We start from the raw sequence: 5,534 nt of genomic DNA on the forward strand, positions 1-5,534 counted from the left end.
CTTTTTTTTAGGCGCACATGATGGTAAAAAGGACCGGCCACCTATTCCCAGCCGTTTCTTTAAGTTATGCTCTTTTAAAGATTTTACTTTAGAGATGACACACCCTCTCATTTCACTCCATTACATGCTCTTTTTGCTGAATTACGCGGCACAGACGCAGAAAATCATGGTTCGCAAGTAAAACATTTTTTGAAGAGCGCATCGAAACGGACATCTTCTTAAAATAACATGGTATACAAAAAGTGCGTTCTTGAGCCTGTAGCAAATGATTTGCATCCATGACATCCCAAAAACTTAAAATAACATATCTCGACTCCTAGAATGAAATCGACGTGGATCCTTAGGGCAGTTAGTGTGTTTTAGTATCATACTTAACACCACAAAGTTTTACGGGGCACTCTACAATACTCTTCCCAAGACGCAAGAAAATATTTATTTTGGGGGGTCCTCTAACGCGAACTTAATGATAAAATACCGCACTTAGTCCATAAAATACGAACTTAGGCACTATTCGCACTTAGTAAAATAACTTTTCGCACTTAGAACGGGTAATTTATGTAAATTACTTTATGGGTGACTGATGGGCTCTAACAAAACTGAAAGATACTGACTAGCTGCTGGCGCGGCGGTTACTTTTCCAGCTATAAATAGATGTTAAACGAGTAGTCTGTAACTGTCAGCAGTACTCAATTCCCGTCAATCTGCTGTAGATTAACGGGAATTATTGTTAAGACGACGTAAACAAAAGCGAGTATCTTTCTTGTGACGGTTTCCTAGTATATGTGAGGTGACAAGTCGGTTACTGAGTGTAATTTTGGAAATGGCGTGTGGGTTTCTAAGATTATATTTGGTTTTTGAGGCGTTACTTTGCTGTTTAGGGTGATTTCTCGGTCTTATTTTAGGATAAGATTGAGTGAACTCTGGCGATTTATGGTTTTTTAGATGTGTCTTTGTAGGAATAGTTCTGCTGTTTCTAAGACGTGTCTTTAAGACATTCCTTTAAAAATCGTGCGTTATTATTGCTTTGGGGAAACTTAGAGCGGTTATTTCGTGCGTGCAGAAATTGAGGTTGTACTCGTATGCTCTGCATAAGAATAAAGCTTTATTTGACGCATTTTATGCGTTGCTCTGGGTATTTTGCGCTGAAGCGATGTGGAATTGCTGACGAGTGTGTGCTTTCGGGATAGTGACCTGACTGTGTGTGCTTGGATGCGAGGAAGCGTTTGCTGACGTTGCGAGGTGCTACATCAACGCTCTGTCGGTGCCGGTGCGAAGGTGTGCTGCGGTTGGTTGTATAGTGTTTCGTGCAGTTTTCGGATTGTGTGTCATTATGCGATACCTTCTGTGGTGCGTTTTGCGCTGGATTTTTCCGGTGGAAAGTTTCAATTTCGGGTAGAACCGTTTTTGATCTGGGGCTAGTTATGCGGCGTGCGGAGGGGACTACAACCCAAAGTATGCTGCGTCGTGCTCTATTATTCGCTTCTTGATCTACCTATTTTTAGGTGGAACTGTTGAAGTGAGGATCATATTTTTGTCTTTCTGTGCAAAAAGATTCTCGGCTATTAATGGCGGCTTTGAGAAAAGCTGCGAGTGGCCTAGCGACTGTTTCGGCGGTTGCGGGGCTGTTTGCGGCTGGCCTCTGTGTTGTTGTTTTGTGCTGGGGGCGACTTGTCGTCTTCTTTAGTATGGAGGATATAAACCTGGTTGATCCTGCCAGTAGTCATACGCTTGTCTCAAAGATTAAGCCATGCATGTCTAAGTATAAACAATTTTGTACTGTGAAACTGCGAATGGCTCATTATATCAGTTATAGTCTACTCGATAGTACCTTACTACTTGGATACCCGTAGTAATTCTAGAGCTAATACATGCATCAATACCCAACTGCTTGTCGGGCGGGTAGCATTTATTAGATTGAAACCAATGCAGTCTTCGGGCTGGTATTGTGTTGAGTCATAATAACTGTGCGGATCGCGCTTTTGCGCGATAAATCGATTGAGTTTCTGCCCTATCAGCTTTGGATGGTAGGATATGGGCCTACCATGGCATTAACGGGTAACGGGGAATTAGGGTTTGATTCCGGAGAGAGAGCCTTAGAAACGGCTACCACATCCAAGGAAGGCAGCAGGCGCGTAAATTACCCAATCCTGACACAGGGAGGTAGTGACAATAAATAACAATGCTCTGGCTCTTCGAGTCGGGCAATTGGAATGAGAACAATTTAAATCCCTTAACGAGGATCAATTGGAGGGCAAGTCTGGTGCCAGCAGCCGCGGTAATTCCAGCTCCAATAGCGTATATTAAAGTTGTTGCAGTTAAAAAGCTCGTAGTTGGATTTCTGTTTTGGATGTCCGGTCCGCTCCCTCTGGGAGTGTGTACTTATGGATATTCGAGGCATTTTTTGTGAGGCTGCCTTTCTGCCATTAAGTTGGTGGGTTGGTGGGCTTGCATCGTTTACTGTGAAAAAATTAGAGTGTTTAAAGCAGGCGTTTGCTCATTTGAATACATTAGCATGGAATAATAAGATACGGCCTTGGTGGTCTATTTTGTTGGTTTGCACACCAGGGTAATGATTAATAGGGACAGTTGGGGGTATTCATATTTCAGCGTCAGAGGTGAAATTCTTGGATCGCTGAAAGATGAGCTTAGGCGAAAGCATTTACCAAGGATGTTTTCATTAATCAAGAACGAAAGTTAGGGGATCGAAGATGATTAGATACCATCGTAGTCTTAACCATAAACTATGCCGACTCGGGATTGGCAGTCGTTTACTTTAAATGACCTTGTCAGCACCGTATGAGAAATCAAAGTGAGACCAACCCGACAATGTCGGAGCTGCAAAAGCTCAACGTTATCTGGAGACAGACTGGCAAAGTTTCCAGGCAAACCCTGCCTTTGACTTGCTGACGAAGTACAAGGACACGGTGTTCCAACCTGAACTCCTTGAAGGTCTTCCGGAGAAGCGTGAAATCGAGCACAGAATCGACGTGAAAGATCCCAACCTTGCGATGTACTGGCAACAGTGGCGACAGTCACCTGAGCAGCAACGTGAGATCGTGCTCTGGGTCATAGACATGGTGAAGAAGAAACTTATCCGACCAAGCATCAGCCCACACGCGGCGCCAACCTTCTGCGTCCGGAAACCAGTTGGGTGGCGGATTGTGTACGATTATCGGTACTTGAACTCTAATACGATACGGCAGAGCATACCGATGACAAGGAAAGAAGACATACTGGACGCCATGGCCCGGAGGGTACTGGTTTTCAGCGATGGACTTGATGTCCGCGTATTATCAAGTTCGTATGCGTGCCGAAGATATCAAGTTCACAGCGTTCCAGGCGCCCAACGGACTCTGGGAGTACCTGGTACCGCCAATGGGAGTCTGCAACGCGCCAGCGACGATGCATCGATTGACGTCGAAACTCTTTCGCGATCTGGAGAACACGAAGTCGTTCTACGATGACATCTACATCTTGACGAAGACACAGAAGATTGAAGATCACTTGGAGGCTCTCCGCAAAACATTGGACATCTTGCGAGACAACAAGTTATACGTGAAGCTGTCCAAGTGCGTCTTCTGTGCCGGCGAGATTCCATGCCTTGGAGATTTTGTTGGGAGAAGCGGCGTGCGGATGGATCCAGATAAGGTGCAGACCATCAAGGACTGGCCAATTCCAAGAGCGCAAGAGGATCTTCACAGCTTCCTCGGCTTAACTGGATACGTCCAACGATTCTGCCCAGACTACGCGAAACTGACAGCAAGTATGCTTACTTTGCTCAAGAAGAAGTCCAAGCGCAAGCGAAGATTCGCTTCGACGAAGAGCAGTCGAAGAACTTCAAGGAGCTGAAGAAACGGCTGTGCAATCCGCCAGTGTTGCACTTGCCCGATTTCAATCAGCCTATGCATTTGCGTACGGATGCTAGCAACTTTGCAGTCGGGGGAGTCCTGTTCCAGGTTGTCGATGGTGCTGAGCTACCCATTGCTTACACCAGTAGAAAGATGAAATCTGCGTAACTCAATTACCCGACGCAGCAGCAAGAACTTCTGGCAATTGTTCACGCGCTGACAGCTTTCCGTATTTACTGCTTGGACAAGCCACCAATCGTGGAAACGGATAACAAGAGTCTTGAAGGTCTCTTTACTTAAAAGATAGCAAGCCGTCGTCTCGCGCGCTGGTACGATATCCTCGCGGAGTATCAGCCAACGTTCTCATACCTTCCAGGTGCGAAGAACGGAATCGCAGACGCGCTTAGCCGAAGACCAGACTTGCAACCGGAGACGAAGTACTTTCATGACTTGAGTGTGACCAGCTTCAATGATGCGGCCTTCAGTTTAGCCGTCAGCGAGGTGACCACTGACAGCGAGTTGATAGCCATGATCAAAAAGGCGTACAAGAGAGATCGAGAAGAAAACGCGATTTTTACAGCAATCCAGCGGCGTGCAGATAGCCAGTCAGCAGGCGACAACAAAAGAAACAAAATCGCTGCTATTCGGGAGACAGCGGTTTGCTGTGGTACTAGTGTGGTGTTGGAAATCCCACGTGAACTCTAGCTACAGATGTAGTTAGGATGTTCCCACAACAATACGTCTACTAGGATAGTAAACGATCGTTCGGGCGGACCTGAAGACCCCAGTTCTGCCCTTGCACCGGGACAAACTGGACCTTGTAAACTACTTATATAGGCCAACCAGTAAAATAAGAACACGCTACTAGCACGAGCAAAGCTAGCAGGTGTTTTGAATCCTCGTGGTCCCAACAGCGGAAGGGTACCAGGCACGGGTAAGCCTTTTACGAGATCACCGAGTGTTCAACACTCGGCTGGAAGAAATAAAAGGGAGGCAATTCAAGCACTCCCAGTCGTGCAAATAGGCAACAATAAGCCGTCACGTAAAACCTCCCGATAATAATCGGCCAATACACAAAGTCTCTTGGCCTTGCCGGATGAACCCTCGCTACAGAGCTTCGAGTTCACTGACAGGCATAACACACTCAAACAAGCTTGACCAGACGCTTACCTTGAAGCCGGACGTCGCTCTGTGTGCTTGAGTGGAAATTCTGTTCTATATTTAATCTTACCCTTTCGGGTCTATTCCTAATAAGAAGTCCTAATCAAGTATACAAATATCAAGTGAACAATAATCCGTTATGGATCTTCTGGTATGCCAAGCGTCGTCTGCACCGTCGCATGAGCATCTTTAACGGTCCGCGCCCTGTCCCAGACGGTGAACGTGCCTTCAAAAGGTCGCCGAGTCTTCCGCGAACTCATCCCATCCGCCGCTGAGGGTTCGTACCGTAGATGGTCCGCTGAATGCGAATCCGGCCAGTCCATTATTAATAATAAGGACAGCCTGGATTCAGTGACATATGGGCCGTATCCAATACTCGTTGAAAGCTCGGGAGTGACGCCGTCGAATCCCTTGCACCTTGGCGTCTCCGTACATCACATGACCGAGGGTTCGTTGCTTGAACATCTTGGGCGGTGTCACGTCTTTGTACGAGGCGGGTGATAATCCGCAACTACGGAGAAATCA

At 46.4% G+C, this 5,534-nt stretch overlaps 1 non-coding gene across 1 annotated transcript; it reads left to right on the forward strand.

Moving 5' to 3' along the window:
• Positions 1–1,698: 1,698 nt before the first annotated feature.
• Positions 1,699–2,811, forward strand: PITG_33072. Its single transcript, XR_009934466.1, has one exon. It is a non-coding gene; the product is annotated as an 18S ribosomal RNA (ribosomal RNA).
• The last annotated feature ends 2,723 nt before the right edge of the window (positions 2,812–5,534 follow it).

This window comes from Phytophthora infestans, genomic scaffold (assembly GCF_000142945.1).
Source record: "Phytophthora infestans T30-4 supercont1.52 genomic scaffold, whole genome shotgun sequence".
Taxonomy (NCBI): domain Eukaryota; phylum Oomycota; class Peronosporomycetes; order Peronosporales; family Peronosporaceae; genus Phytophthora; species Phytophthora infestans.